The sequence below is a fragment of the Macaca fascicularis genome, chromosome 12, assembly GCF_037993035.2.
Source record: "Macaca fascicularis isolate 582-1 chromosome 12, T2T-MFA8v1.1".
NCBI lineage: Eukaryota > Metazoa > Chordata > Mammalia > Primates > Cercopithecidae > Macaca > Macaca fascicularis.
Genome location: NC_088386.1, coordinates 73,573,164 through 73,590,297, shown reverse-complemented (window position 1 = coordinate 73,590,297; position 17,134 = coordinate 73,573,164). Strand labels below are relative to the sequence as shown.

The following is a 17,134-nucleotide window of genomic DNA, read 5'->3' as shown; positions in this document are numbered from 1 at the left end:
GTTGAATAGGAGTGGTGAGAGAGGACATCCTTGTCTTGTGCTGGTTTTCAAAGGGAATGCTTCCAGCTTTTGCCCATTCAGTATGATGTTGGCTATGGGTTTGTCATAAACAGCTCTTATTTTTTTGAAATATGTTCAATCAACACCTAGTTTATTGAGACTTTTTAGCATAAGGGCTGTTGAATTTTATTGAAGGCCTTTTCTGCATCTATTGAGATAATCATGTGGTTTTTGTCGTTGGTTCTGTTTATGTGATGGATTACATTTATTGATTTACATATGTTGAACCAGCCTTGCATCCCACAAAAGAAGCCGACTTGATCATGTTGGATAAGCTTTTTGATGTGCTGCTGGATTCAGTTTGCCAGTATTTTATTGAGGATTTTTGCATCAATAGTCATCAGGGATATTGGCCTGAAATTTTCTTTTTTTGTTGTGTCTCTCTCTGCCAGGTTTTGGTATCAGGATGATGCTGGCCTCATAACATGAGTTAGGTAGGAGTCCCTCTTTTTCTATTGCTTGGAATAGTTTCAGAAGGAATGATAGCAGCTCCTTTTTGTACCTCTGGTAGAATTCGGCTGTGAATCCATCTGGTCCTGGACTTTTTTTGGTTGGTAGGCTGTTAATTACTGCTTTCATTTCAAAACCTGTTATTGGTCTATTCAGCGATTCAACTTCTTCCTGGTGTAGTCTTGGGAGGGTGTATGTGTCCAGAAATTTATCATGCCTTCTAGATTTTCTACTTTATTTGAGTAGTACTGTTTCTAGTATTCTCTGATGGTAGTTTGTATTTCTGTGGGATCAGTGGTGATACCTCCTTTATCATTTTTTATTGTGTCTATTTGATTCTTCTCTCTTTTCTTCCTTATTAGTCTAACTAGTGGTCCATCTATTTTGTTAATGTTTTAAAAAAACCAGTTCCTGGATTCACTGATTTTTTTGAAGGGTTGTTCATGTGTCTATCCCCTTCAGTTCTGCTCTGGTCTTAGTTATTTCTTTTCCTCTGCGAGCTTTTGAATTTGTTTGCCCTTGCTTCTCTAGTTCTTTTAATTGTGATGTTAGGGTGTCGATTTTAGATCTTTTCAACTTTCTGTTGCGGGCATTTAGTGCTATAAATTTCCCTCTCAACACTGCATTAGCTGTGTCCCAGAGATTCTGGTGTGTTATCTCTTTGTTCTCATTGGTTTCAAAGAACTTCTTTGCTTCTGCCTTAATTTCATTATTTTCCCAGTAGTCATTCAGGAGCAGGTTGTTCAATTTCCATGTAGCTGTGCGGTTTTGAGTGAATTTCTTAATCTTGAGTTCTAATTTGATTGCACTGTGGTCTGAGAGACTGTTTGTTATTATTTCCATTTGTTTGCATTTGCTGAGGGGTGTTTTACTTCCAATTATGTGGTTGATTTTAGAATATATGCTATGTGGTGCTGAGAAGAATGTATATTCTGTTGATTTGTGGTGGAGAGTTCTGTAGATATCTTAGGTCCACTTGGTCCAGAGCTGAGTTCAAGTCCTGAATATCCTTGTTAATTTTCTGTCTCATTGATCTGTCTAATATTGACAGTGGAGTGTTAAAGTCTCCCACTATCATTGTGCGGTTATCTAAGTTTCTTTGTAGGTCTCTAAGAACTTCTTTTATGAATCTGAGTGCTCCTGTATTGGGTGCATACATATTTAGGATAGGTAGCTTTTCTTGTTGCATTGATCCCTTTACCATTATGTAATGCCCCTCTTTGTCTTTTTTGATCTTTGTTGGTTTAAAGTCTGTTTCATTAGAGACTAGGATTGCAACCCCTGCTTTCTTTTTACTTTCCATTTGCTTGGCAAATATTCCTCCATCCCTTTATTTTGACCCTATGTGTATCTTTGCATGTGAGATGGGTCTCCCAAATACAGCACACCAATGGGTCTTGACTCTTTATCCAATTTTCCAGTCTGTGTCTATTAATTGGGGTATTTAGCCTATTTACATTTGAGTTTAATATTGTTACATGTGAATTTGATCCTTTCTTCATGATGTTAGCTGGTTATTTTGCACATTAGTTGATGCAGTTTCTTCATAGTGTCATTGGTCTTTATATTTTGGTGTGTTTTTGCAGTGGCTGGTACTGGTTTTTCCTTTCCATATTTAGTGCTTCCTTCAGGGGCTCTTGTAAGGCAGGCCTGGTGGTGACAAAATCCCTCAGCATTTGCTTGTCCGTAAAGGATTTTATTTCTCCTTCACTTATTAAGCTTAGTTTGTCTGGATATGAAATTCTGGGTTGAAAATATTTTTCTTTAAGAATTTTGAATATTGGCCCCCACTCTCTTCTGGCTTGTAGGGTTTCTGCAGAGAGATCCACTGTTAGTCTAATGGGCTTCCCTTTGTAGGTAATCTGACCTTTCTCTCTGGCTGCTCTTAACATTTTTTCCTTCGTTTCAACCTTGGAGAATCTGCCGATTATGTGTCTTGGGGTTGCTCTTCTCAAGGAGTATCTTAGTGGTATTCTCTGTATTTCCTGAATTTGAATGTCAGCCCATCTTGCTAGGTTGGGGAAGTTCTCCTAGATAATATGCTGAAGTGTGTTTTCCAACTTAGTTCCATTCTCCCTATCACTTTCAGGTACAGTAATCAATCATAGGTTTGGTCCTTTCACGTAGTCCCATATTTCTTGGAGGCTTTGTTCATTCCTTTTCATTCTTTTTTCTCTAATCTTGACACCTTATTTCAGTAAGTTCATCTTCAATCTCTAATATTCTTTCTCCTACTTGATAAATTTGGCTATTGATACATGTGTATGCTACAGGAAGTTCTCCTGCTGTGTTTTTCAGCTCCAATAAGTCATTTATGTTCCTCTCTAAACTGGTTATTCTAGTCAGCAGTTCCAATAGCCTTTTATCAAGGTTCTTAGCTTCCTTGCATTGGGTTAAAACATGCTCCTTTAGCTCAGAAGTGTTTGTTGTTACCCACTTTCTGCAGCCTACTTCTGTCAGTTTGTCAAACTCATTCTCCCTCCAGTTCTGTGCCCTTGCCAGAGAGGGGCTATAACCATTTGGAGGAGAAGAGGCATTCTGGTTTTCTGAATTTCAGTTGTTTTTTGCACTGGTTTTTCCTCATGTTCATGGATTTATCTGCCTTTGATCTTTAAGGCTGATGGTCTTTGGATAGGGTTTTTGTCTGGGGGTCCTTTATGTTGATGTTGACGTTGATGTTATCACTTTCTGTTTGTGAATTTTTCTTCTAACAATCAGGTCCCTCTTCTTCATGTCTGCTGCAGTTTGCTGGAGGTCCACTCTAGACGATGTTTGCCTGGATATCATCAGTGGAGGCTGCAGAACAGCAAAGATTGCTGCCTGCTCCTTCCTCTGGAAGCTTCATTCTAGAGAGGCCCTGGCCTAATGCCAGCCAGAGCTCTCCTGTATGAGGTGTCTGACAACCGCTTTTGGGAGGTTTCTCCCAGTGAGGAGGCACAGGGGTCAGGGACCCACTTGAGGAGGCATTCTGTCCCTTAGCAGAGCTGGTACACTGTTGCTTTTCATTTGTAATGGAAAATCCAGGTTCTTTTTTTTTTTTTTTTTTTGAGACCGAGTCTCATTCTGTCACCCAGGCTAGAGTGCAGTGATGAGGTCTTGGCTCACTATTACCTCTGCCTCCCGTGTTCAAACAGTTCTCCTGCCTCAGTCTCCTGAGTAGCTGGGACTACAGGTGCATGCCACCATGCCCAGCCCAAGCTCTTAATTTTAATACAACTTGATTTATTGATCTTATAGAAATTTGCATTTTTGTTCTTATTCTTGAAACAGGGTATGAAGAAAAATATTCTCCTATAGTGACTTTGGAAATGTTTATAAATTTGTTTTCATATTAAGTATTTAATTTAATTGTAATTCCTCTTTTTTGTGTTAGGGTGTAGGATATGAATACAATTTTATTTTTTTCTATTTGAATAAGCAATTGACCTAGGGTCATTTATTGAGTAGTTCATCTTTTCTTATGATCTGTGATGCTTGCTTTGCCATAAATCCATTTTTTGTATGTGCATGGGTTTGTTACTAGGCTCTCTATTATTCCGTTGGTCTATTTATCTATGCCTGTATTACCATCATACTGCCTTAATCTTTGTAGCTCATAGAAAGTATTAATATCTAGCAGAGTGAATCTTCTCCCCGACCCCTATGCCTTGTTCTTCCTCAGGAGGGTCTTGGCTTCAGCTGGCCCTTTATTCTTTCATGTCAGTTTTATAATCAGCCTGTTGAGTTTCACACATACACACACATACACACTGTGATAGGATTTCTATTGGAATTGCACTGAAGTTATAGGTCAGTTTAGGGGGAATTACAGATTTATGAAGTCAGTTTTCCCAATAATACAATATTGTTTTTTGCAATTTAATATTCTTTAATGTTTTTTAAGACTTTTTTTTTTTAGTTTTCACTATAAAAGTCTTACACATTCTTTGCTATATTATATCCTAGGTATTTAAAAATGTTTATTGATGTTTTAAACAGTATATTTGAAAAATTATATTTTTAGTTAATTGTGGTTATCGAGAAATGCAGTTTACTTTTGTGTATCAATTTGGAATCCAACAACTCTTATTTAAATTTTTATCCATAGCTGTTTAAGATTGTCTGTGTAAGCAATCATATCATCTGCAAACAATGATGGTTTTCTTTCTTTACAATCCCTTACCTTTTATTTCTTTTTCTTACCTCCTTACTGTGCAAGAACCTCCAGTATCATGTAGAACAAGACTGATTATAACAGATCTCTTTGTCTTCAAACTGAGCTTATAGAAAATGCTTTCAGTTTAATCATTAGGTATGAGGTTTCTGTGGGTTTTTTGAGATTCCCTTTATAAGGTTAAGAAAGTTCCCTTCTATTCCCAGTTTGCTGAGGAGGTAGTTGTTATTATTTTTAAAATCACAAGAGAATGCAGAGTTTTATTAATTTTTTCTGCCTTTATAAAGATATGATTTTTTTACCTTACACTGTTAATGTGGTGAATTACTTTAATGGCTATCATATTAAACCAATCTTGCATTCCTAGGAAGCATCAACTTGGTCATAAAAAGTTACCTTTTTTATACATTGTCTGATTTGTTTCACAAAATTTTTGGTTTTTAGGGTTTTTTGCATCTGTATCTATTCATGAGCAAGACTGTCTATATTTTTATATTTTCCTTCTCTTTTTCTTTTTTTGTCACCCAGGCTGGTGTTCTGTGACACAATTATAAGATTCACTGCAACCTCAACCTTCTGGGCTCAGGTGATCCTCGCACCTCAGCCTCCCAAGTAACTGGGACTACAGGCACAAACCACCATGCCTGGCTAATTTTAAAACATTTTTTTGTAGGGACAGGGTTTCACCATGTTGCCCACTCTAGTCTCAAACTCCTGGGCTCAAGCAATCTTTCTGTGTTGACCTCCCAAGGTGCTGGGATTACAGGTGTGAGCCACCATGCCCAGCCTTTTTTTTTTTTTTTTTTTTCCTTAGAATACTCTTGTCTGGTTTTGAAAGCAAGGTTATATCACAAATGAACTGGGAGAATGGTCTTTCTTTTTCCATTATATGGAATAGTTTGTAATAAATTAGAATTGCCCAATGCTCTGATGTTTTGTAGAATTTCCTAGAAATCTATCTGGATCTGAGGATGTGTGTGTGTGTGTGTGAATAGGAATATCTTAAACTATGGATTCAATTTCTTTAAAGCTTATAGGACTCTTCGTGTTCTCTAGTTTTTTGAAAGATTTTTTGGGTAAGTTTTTATCTATTTATTTCATCTAACTGTTCAAATTTATTGGCACAAAGTTGTTCATAACACCATTATATTTGTTTAATCTTTGTAGCAACTATAGTTTTAGCCCCATTTTATTCCTGATTTTTTAAAATATAAGGCCTCTCTCTCTTTTTTCTCTCTTGATTATTCTCTCTAGAGAATTTCATATGTTATTCTTCTTTTGAACTTTGTTAATTCTTGACTTAATTCTAAGTCAGTTTTGTGCTGCTATAACAGAATACCATAGACTAGGTAATTTATAATAAACAGAAATTTATCAGTGCGCAGTTCTGGAAGCCAGGGAGTCCAAGATCAAGGTGTCTGCATCTGGTGAGGGCCTTCTTGCTATGGCATAACATGGTGGAAGGCAGCATATGGTGAAAGGGCAAAGACTGCTGGGCAGAGGCAGACCCACCTCTGCAATAATGAACCCACTCAGGTGATAATGGTATGAGTGTATTCATGAGGGCAGAGCTCTCATGACCTAAACACCTCTTAAAGGTCTCACTTCCTAATATCGTCACAATGGCAATTAAATTTTAACATGAGTTTTGAGGGGGGAAACATTTTTAAAAATTGTCTTCATTATATATTTCCTGCCATTTTCTTTAACTTTTGCTCTTATTTTTGTTATTTTTTCAGTTTTCTGGAATTAATTTTGCTGTTCTTTTTCCCTAACTCCTTATGGTTGGATGATTATTAAGTTGAACATTTCTTTTTTTCTTTTCCTGAGATAAGTATTTATGACAGAACTTTTAAGAACTCTTTAACTGTGGACCACAGTTTTCATATATGATGTGTAATCATCCTGGTATTTTTATAGTTAGACATTATTTTTCTTAGTATTTTTAAAGTATTTTATAACTTCTATTTTAATTTTTTGATTGATGGGTAATTCAGAAATGTATTCTAAATGTTTAAATATTTGGTTTCACTAATTATCTTTTTATTATTGTTCCCAGCTAAAGTGCATTGGAGTTAAATGATATTTTCTGCATGATATCAGTTATTTGACATGGTGATTTCAAATTGGCTAACTTGATGACTTAGCTTTTGGTGAATTTTCATAAAATTTTCATGTCAATCATGGAACTAATTGTATGAAATCTCTTGTTGTAGGGTGCAGTGTAGCTAGATGTATCAGATGTACTTGTATGTGGGTGTGCTGATGGGTGGCTTATGGTGGGGAAGACAATATCCAATGATGCCTATAAGATAACCTTTCTTAAGAAAGGCAGAGGGACTTGGAAGCTATGAAATTTTTCAATTTGTTTTTGCAACTCCATCTGAAGGAATATCTAGGAGTCTTATAGACTTTGGTAGCCTAAGGCTTGTTGCAATTTCTACTGCTTCTGTTGTTCCGTACTATGCAGATCCTAAAGTGAAGAATTCTAGTTGGTTAAATTGATTGCTCATTTTATTGGAACACCTCAGAAATGAATTGAGATTTATAGAATGGTTCCTGATCCTGTTATTTGCATGAGAGTAAATGCTAGCCGATATATCAGATCTTTCTAGCCCAGCAAAACCCAAACCTGAAAAATATGAATGGTCTAATTAGCTGGCTATTCCAGGTGCTTGAACTAGTTTGTAAAACAACCACTGCAGCATTTTGCTAGCTGGCTAAGAAAATGACATGTTACAAGGCAGCAGGCAAGAGAACAGTTCTAAGAGGGGCTAGTCAACTCTATCCAAGGTGGAATAGCTTAGATGAGAGTGCCAATGAACATGCCGACTCATTTCTCCAGTGTGTCTGGCTAGAGGGCTCCTACTCTAAAACATTTATGTGAAAGCACTTTGGTGCTTTATTTAAGGAAAAGGCACACTTACTTGTATTCATCCAGATTATTTACAAATGATTCCTGCTGATGGGATCCAGCCTCTGAATGACCTCCCCACAGGTTGACACCTTCAGTTTGGTATGTCACTTCTACTCTCAAATTATAGGGCAAGAGATTCATGTCCCCATTTTTTTTTTTTTTTTAGTGGAACATGTGACCATGTAACTTCTGCAAGGAGTCCAGGTACTCTCGGCACTGTTGCTTATTTGTAACTGAAGCTAGGGTGAACACCAAGGAAATGGAGAGCCTGGCCTGGGAATGGAGAAGAAAGGCTTCAGGGATGCAGGAACTTATAGTGGGGAAGGGAGTGTGTATGGAACCAACCAGCTCCAGGGATCCACCTGGAAGGTTGGTGGGAAGTAGTGTTAAGCTGCTTCCAAGTCCTTTTCCCAGTGGAAGATGCCTGACTTTTTTCTAACCTGGGCTTTCAGTGGTGGAACACACTGCTGTGGCTGGAGGACTTGTTCACAGCAATCTTTTACAAACTTCTATTTACTGGTTTAATAGTTTGTTGAGTTTTTTTTTTTTTAGTTGGTAGTATTGATTCTTCTGGAAAATCAGGATGTTTTCCAAGATTATATATGCTATGCCACATAAGAGGTTGTGATATTTCACATTAAATGTGGAGAGGGTCCGAATCTGAGTTGAAAAATCCATCCATTTCACATATCAGAATATTGCCCAATTATAGTATCTTGACAGTCTTTCTGTTCTTTGTTCTTTGTGATTTTCAGGCAATACCATCAAGTTCCTTTGGCATTATGGGTAGCAGGTCAATTGGACCTTTTATGAGAAGAGTTTTTTAGCTAGGATGATAGAGGCTTAAAAAAACAGCCAGGGCCATTTGGATTGCTAGCTTAGACTCACTTATATCTTGCTAAAAGTATAGAGTGCTATGGTTTTTCATAAATTATTTATGAATATTGACCCACCTCCAGCTTGACAGCTGTCATCTGGTGTATGTTGCCTATCTATTTTACTGGCAATTCAGTAGCATAATGACTTCTATCCTTTTGGAGGGCACTTTTGAAACTATTGTGCTGTCTTAGATGGTAATTTCATCACCCTTAGGAAATTATGCTAATTTTACTGATTTCTAAACCACTTTTCTTCATGTAACTTCCTCATGTCATAATAAAACCACTTATAACATGTAAAATAAATTCTAACACCTTTTTTTTGTGGTAGTGTGTTTATATCATAATATAATCCATTTCCTGTTGAATATGTAGATATTTTTCAATTTTTCCTTATCATAAATTCCTAGAAATGAAATTATTAAAGAGTATAAAAATTTTTAAAGACTTTTGTTACTTGTTGCCAAATTGCCTTCCATATTTATTGCACTAATTTATATTCTCATTAGTGTGTACAAAAGTAGACATTTCACTGGTCCTATCAATAAAGCTAGATATTGGCCTCTTAAATGATTAATACTATAGTATTTCATGTTAAAATAGGAAATACGTCTTGCCAAGGTTTGAGTAAATTTTTTGTTTTACTTTTGCAATTTATTAAGAGATGAGTACATTTAAGTCTTTATTCTGCTTGAAATTAATTTTGATGTCTGATGTGAGATAGGGGTCTAACTTCTTTTTCCCAAATATAGCACTAGTTGAATAATCCATAATTTTCTGACTGATTTGAAATAATACTCTTTTGATTAACTAAATACACTTATTTCTATAGACATTTATTTCCACATGCATATATACATATATAGGCATATATGTGGCTCTCTATTCTCATTCATCAATTTTTCTATTTTTAGAACAGTTTTAATTATTGTTGCTTTGAAATAGATTTTAAAATCAGGTACTCATTGTATTTTTATCATCATGTTTTCACAAGAAAGTATGAACTAAAACATTTTGAACATTTTAAAAACATTTTAAAAAACATTTTATTTAAAAATCTGTTTTTAAAACACATTTAAAAATGTGACTTTAAAATATTTCAAAACCTAAAAAAGCTTTAAAAAGCAGACTGTAAAAAATTACTTTTTTCTTTTCTTTTCTTTTCCTTTTTTTTTTTGAGACAGAGTCTCACTCTGTTGCATAGGCTGGAGTGCAGTGGTGCAATCTTGGCTCACTGCAACCTCCGCCTCCTGGGTTCAAGTGATTCTCCTGCCTCAACCTCCTGAGTAGCTGGGATTACAGGTTCCCACCATCACGCCTAGCTAATTTTTGTACTTTTAGTAGAGATGAGGTTTCACCATGTTGGCCAGGCTGGTCTTGACTCCTGACCTCAAGTGATCCGCCCACCTCGGCCTCCCAAAGTGCTGGGATTACAGGCGTTGGCCACCGCGCCTGGTCAGAAATTACTTTTTAACATTAAACTTTTGTCAAAGAGGAATTGTAACTTCCTATATTAACAATAAAACCTTTATGTAATTAAAATATAACATATCTCTATGACTTTATAAATTATGGCATTTGCCATAAATGTGGGAAGGATCAGCATGTGATTGAGACAGCTGCCTACATATCAGTTACATTTTTGGGCCATTTTTCGGGTTGTCTCAGTTGTCTTCAGTGGAAAGAATTCCAGAGCTCTCTGTTGGAGGTGGTCCATGTTAGGTTCTGATGAATGGATGAAACCAGGTCTCCATTGTCTCACTGTTACATCTGTTCTTCTGACCTGGACCTGGCTTTTCATGCATCACTGTCTCGACCTTGGCTTGCCCTGTATTCTCTACTTTCTGACTGTTTGTCTGGTGTCTGAATCACAGCTTCGTGCTGATAATTCCCTTGCTCTTATTTGCAGACTCCCTGGCCTTCCTGGTTTCACCTTAGAGCCTCATTTCCCTGATTCATTGCAGTTCTTAGATGGTCTCACTGTGCCAGGGAGAAAGGTGCCTTCTGGTTAGCTGACCCTTCCCATAGCTCTTTCTTCAGGTACTGGCCTTTTCTTAGACATTTTCATTATACACAATAAAGCTTATAGAGCATGACGTTGCATTTTAACTCCAGGTACAATATATTTGCAGACTTACTGTAATAGATATCTGGGCTGTCTATTAAAGCAGTTTAAGAATTCATCATTTTCTTTTTTACTATGTCAGTTGCACTTTGGTTTCAAGTGTGGTGTGGGTCTTCATTTTCCTGTGAATTTCCCTTGAGATTTGTATTTATTGTAATGAAGAGAAATAATAGTAGTCATGATGATAAGACAGGACCAAAGAAAAGTGCCAAGTAAGAAAGGAAGAACAGAGGGAAGTAAGATCAGCAAACAACATTTACTTTAGCAACATGACTAAAACACATGCCCCAAACAACATGGTAATCACAATAACTTTTGAAATTTCATATCACATTATTTGATGGTGTCTATCAACCATCAATTCTATTTGAAAGACTTAAAGAAAGGTATGCCCTTTAAAAATTTAGCAAATAGAGCTTACCTGTGTGAATGTACAAAATGCTCCACTTCCAACTACATCACTTCAGGTCCATAAAAGAGTGAAGCTTCAGAAACAACTTTTGATAATCTTTTGTACTATTTAGAACTCTTTAGGAAAGAATTTGGAGATTCTTTTTGTTTACCATACAGCAATGAAATTCTGCCAATACATATTAAGAACAACAATGATAATTTTTCACTTTTTCTCAGCAAATATCAAATTAGGAGGCTTAAAGAATGAGCTCTGTAGTTGCCACATGCTGTGTCTTTGTTTTCATGCAATGTAATCTCAAGTCTTCCATCAATTCAGAACAATTAGTTCTTCTTTCTATGAAGAAAGGCAGAATAATATATTTCAAGTTATTAAAGACTAATCAATTTTTGAAAGCTTTGCCTTCCAACCATTTTCTGGAAAATAAGTGACATCTACTGGTAAGTCGTAAGTGTAAGGAGATGATTTTATGAATTAGAATTAAATGAGTATTACTAAATGATATATCAATAAAAGCAATTTTTTGAGCTTCAGAAAGTTTGGCAATCTATTGGTTTGTATTTCAATGGATTATTCATTTTATATTTTTTATTTCCTTTAGCTTCTCTATATTACAACTCCATAAGGCATTTGAAAGAGGATGTAGACAAAATATGAGACTGAACTTTTTCTCTGAATCTTTTGGTGGGGCAATGGGCTAATGTGATGTTGAAAAAGGTATGCAGGCCTAGTTCATTAAGCCTTCAGGGAAAGTGGATGGAAAAGACAAAATAAAACAAAAGCTAAAGCTCTAAAGCATGGTTTATAATCCATTGTCTTCAGACCCTGGAGGCCTTGGATTTTTTTTTTGGAGATGGAATCTTGCTCTGTTGCCCAGGCTGGAGTGTAGTGGTACAATCTCAGCTCACTGCAACCTCTGCCTCCCGGGCCCAAGCAATTCTCCTGCCTCGGCCTCCCGAGTAGCTGAGATTACAGGTGTGCACCACCATGCCTGGCTAATTTTTTGTATTTTTAGTAGAGACGGAGTTTCACCATGTTGGCCAGGCTAGTCTCAAACTCCTGACCTCAGGTGATTCACCCACCTCCGCCTCCCAAAGTTCTGGGATTACAGGCATGAGCACCTCATGAGGCGCTGGATTTATTAAGTGACCCTCTAATTCAGTGGTTGTTAACCCTACCCTGACCAACAGCCAGAAGTCAGATCCCCTCCAGGGCCCCTCCCACTACCAATTGTGATTTAATTGGTTGGGGTGGGGCTAAAGCATAAGTACTTTCCTAAAGGTCCCAGGTGATTCCAGTATTAACAACCTCTGTTCTATTCCTATGTACGTCTAAGTGTCTGTAGGCCAAAGAAATACTTTATATACATGCATATCTTATTTCACCTTTTCTCTCTAATTTCTTTATAATTTTTCTCTATAATCTTCTCCACAATTTACAATTATAACTTTATAATTTTTGAGCTATATTTTGTAACTCAAAGACAAGGTCATTTGAAAGTGTTATGGAATTAATAGGGGCTTTTGTTGTTACATGTTTCCTCATAAGTATGTTCTGGAAACATAATTACATCATGTGGACACTCTTAGACTTGAGCAGTTTGAGCATTTTGGCTATGAAGGACCTAAGGTAGATTTGCGATTCTGGTTTTTAAAAGTCACCCTTGTAGATTAAACGTTGGTCAAGATTAGTTCTTGGCTTAATCATGAGTACTGGATAATTTTACCGTAAAGTATTGGGGATAGAGTCCTTAAATACAGAGGGAATAAAAGATCTTAGGCGACCCATCTTTGCCATGAATGTGGGACCTGGATAAGATTCTCAACTCTGAATCTTGCCTTAGGGAGCCTCCAGTGGTTTCTCTGAGAAAGTAGAAAGAGAAGATGGATTTCTTTTGCTTTGAGGCTTCTTTCGTACTTCTAAAGCATGTTTTTTGAGGGCTGATTGGGATTCTTGAGCATATTAAATATAATTCATTCTCAAAGACATGAAACCTGAGTTCAGAGGTTGCTTTTTACAGCCTTTGTGGATCTTGAAGGTGGGAATCCTTTTTCTGGGTGTGCTTCATGGCACTACATTCAACTCCGAAACTTGCAGATGGGGTCCAAGTGCAAGATCCGGGGTCAGAAATGTATCCAATTACTGTTCTCTATGAAGGAGGCACAGGTCGGTTCCTTCACTGAGAAGTAAAAATTGCTTTTTGCCTTGTGACTTTGTCTTTTTAAAGGTTAAAAATCACAGCTGCATGTTATATACAAAAGACAGATCCGAATACAAGGCATGGAAAAGATTTCTGCACTTCTCAAGAGCAGTTGTACTTAAATTATCTGGGCTAGAAAAAATATTATGACATAAAAATACTCAAAGCAATAAGAGTCTACTACAATTATAACAACTCATTCCAGATTTTAACAACCTTACTTTACCTTAATTTATTAGAAATCTCTCCTGTTGTAGATCATTTCTTGTTCTTTTGTCCTAAGGGAGATGAATAAGAAGTGGGCACCATTCTCCATATGATATTTCATTATAATCCTTGAGGCATTTGTTAGTTTCCTATTCAAGTTTCCATTTTCAGAAACAAATAAGCACATTTTTTGCCTTCTTACTAGTCCTATTTCCTCCTTACCTGGCCTTCTGTGAAGCTCTGCTGGTGATCGCGGTGACCTTCTGAAGATCCTGGGATTAAAAGTTGTTAGGTGAAATTCCCATCCTTACCTAGACAATTTTTATTTTCCATTCCAAGTCCTTTTGCTGAAATTAAAAAAAAAAAATTGTCTATGTCTGTATCTATATGTAAATCTATCAAACTTCTTTTTGAGCATCTGCACCACATTAATGACCCACAGTCAACTAAACCTTCAAATGTCCAAAACGAAACTCATATTCCCCAGAATCTGTTCCTCACTGTGTTCCTCACTCAGTGAGTCATCCCACTACCCACCCAGGCACCTGCACCAGAAATATGGAGTCATTTTTACTTCTCTAACTTTCACAACCTTCCAAATTAATCAGCATAGAATCAGTTCTATTCATTCTACCTCCTAAATATCTCCCAACTCAGTACACTTTCCACCACTCCTACTGCCACTAACCACCATCCCAGCTCAGAGATGGTTCATCTGTCACCTGGACCTCTTGCTTCCAATCCATTCTTTACATGTAGCCATAGCAGTCTTTCTAAGATGAAGACTCAGTCATGTCACTCCCACTCACCTTCCTAAAATCCTCTAGTGACCCCTTGCTCCCTCTATGATAAATTTACAGTTCTACACCTAGTTACTAGGCACCGTCTCATCAGCCTCCAGCTGTCTTTCCTACCCCATGTCTGACTCTTCCCACAAGAGTCATCTTCAGCTTCTTTCTGTTCCTCAAATTAACCAACGTTTATTGCCTCTGGACTTTAGACATACTATTCCCTCCTTCTGGGACACTCTCCTCCACCTCTCCCTAATGCTTCTCTCTTTTTTTTCTGGATAATTCCTATTGATCTTGTGGGTATAACCTTAAAGACTTCACTTTCTTTGGGAGATATTGTCTGACCTTAGACTAGATGTGGCACCCTGCTGTGTGTTCCATAATGCTCTGTGTTTCCTCTACTATTATACTCATTTGTGGTGATTACTTGGCTAGTTAAATCTATTTTTTAATTTCTTCTATTATTAAACTTTTCTTTCCTCTATAATATCAGAGTAATATGTTCCTTTATCTAATTATTTTCCTAATTTTCTTCATCTACTATAATTAATTTATGCTTCAATTTGGGACCCAGCTTTCTTGATTGTTTCTAATTGGAAGATTAATCTACAGATTTATATATATATTAGGAAAGTGCATAATTGTATCAGCAATTCTGACCTCCCATTAGATTAGATTAATTTGATTTTATCAAGTTTTGAGTTAATTTGTGAGAATTATAAGTAGTGTAACGAAGACACAGACAAAGCATGTCTTAAGATGCATTGTTTTTTAAAACCATTAAGACTTAATGGAGGCTGAGTGTGGTGGCTCATGCCTGTAATCCCAACACTTTGGGAGGCCAAGGCGGGTGGATCACTTGAGGTCAGGAGTTCGAGACCAGCTTGGCCAACATGGTGAAACCCCCGTCTCTACTAAAAACACAAAATTAGCAGGTGTGGTGGCACATGCCTGTAATCCCAGCTACTCAGGAGGCTGAGGCAGGAGAAATACTTGAACCTGGAAGGTGGTGGTTGCAGTGAACCGAGATTGCACCATTGCACTCTAGCCTGGGCAAAAAGAGGGAAACTCCATCTCAAAACAAACAACAACAAAACAAACAAAGACTTAATAGAATAAATCTTTCTTCTTAGCTTTATTTTAAATTAAAAAATTAATACTTACCACATGTATCAATACAATTACATTTTCTCCTTTTTGTTTTTGAGACAGAGTCTTGCTCTATCACCCAGTCTGGAGTGCAGTGGTGCAATCTCGGCTCTCTGCAACCTCTGCCTCTCGGGTTCAATAGATTTTCCTGACTCAGCCTCCTGAGTAGGAGTAGCTGGGATTACAGGCGCCCACCAACACACCCAGCTAGTTTTTGTATTTTTAGTAGAGATGGGGTTTCACCATGTTGGCCAGGCTCGTCTTGAACTCCTGGCCTCAAGTGATCCACTCACCTTGGCCTCCCAAAGTGCTGGCATTACATGCATGAAGCACCGAGCCAGGCCACGTTTTCTCTTTAAGTTATCAATTTATCAGGTGGATTTAGAGAGGTGAGGAGATGGTGGGGAGAGTTTAGAGTATTTTTATGACTCCTTATCATGCTAAAGCATCCCAGTGTCTATTGTTCTTATGTGAGTATGCTTTAGCAATGGGGTAGCAATCTACTCCATAGCCTTGGTCTACTCAGACTCAGAGTTGAGTTTTGGTCGGTAAGAGACCCTTTTCCAGAGATGCAGTTTATCACAAAGGTAAGGGCAAACAGGCTGTGCCTACTCCAGAGTGGATTTTCAGTCCAGTCCATCATGGCCAACACCACCATTGCTATGCAACCACCAGAATACATACCACTCTACTTGTTCCTCCCCATTTTAAGGCGTTTCTCATTGATAGATTTTATTGCTCTCACTAATGACTGAAACCTTTATCATTTAGGACAATGGTTCTCATATGAGGATAACAGAGGAGCATTTAAAAAAATACCAATGCCTAGTATTGATTGATTCAATTTGTGATGACTTTCTCAAGTTAATTTTCAGATGCAGTCAGGGGGAAGAACCACTTATTTTGGTCAAAGGTGCACTTCACCTTGTTTAATAAATTGATTTATCAACTTCTACTCTCTTCATATGTAGACTTTCACCTTTATCTCAATCTCCCCTATTCCAGTAAATGATACTTCCATCCACAGTTTCTCAAGTTAAAATCTGAGGCTCTTTGTCTTTTGTCTATTCTCCCCTCCCAGCTAATCCATCAGGAAGTACTACAGGCTCAACTTTCAACATATTTGTCTACTTGTCTTTGCCCTCACTGCCTTTTTCTTAAACCCAGACTATCCTCATACCTTACCTGGACCACCAAAATTTCCCAACTGGTCTATTTCAATCCTGTGTCATCCTCCACAAAGTTCTTAATTTTAGATAAGAATAAGCCATCTACATTTATAAAATCTTAATATTTTACTACATTGGGCTTTTTTCACATAAAAGAGTCTGTTTTGTTACACAGCTTTTTATTTTTAGAAATTTTATTTCATAGAATATATTTTTATATTAGAAAATTTCAAATGGGGAAATAATTTTTTATACTTTTATACTTGTAGGCAGATTGTTTTAGGACAAGTAAAATAAACATATTTGAAGGATTAAGTTTTCATTTAGAATGTTTGATATTTTAATACAATTACAAAGGAGACTTCTTCCCTAAACGGAACTTCTCTATATTCAGCAGCTTTCCAAGCTCCACTTCTTAGGATTTAGAAATTAGTAGTGTGAGATATCAGCTTTTTCTAATTTTAATGTTTCCCAAGGACATGGATCCATCAATAGCTGATATCAACCGAACAGAGGGGGAAGTTTTCAAAACTTAAATTTTGTCTAATTTTCTGCAAAGTCTTTATGCATGAATTAACAGTCTTTCTCTTTGTCTATCCTTATCAGGAAAAATACAGGAGATG

General features: G+C 36.9%; 1 protein-coding gene across 1 annotated transcript in view; it reads left to right on the top strand.

Annotated features, from left to right (window-relative positions):
• Positions 1-17,134, top strand: part of PDE11A (phosphodiesterase 11A) — a 464,879-nt gene that overhangs the window by 40,914 nt on the left and 406,831 nt on the right. The window lies entirely within an intron of this gene.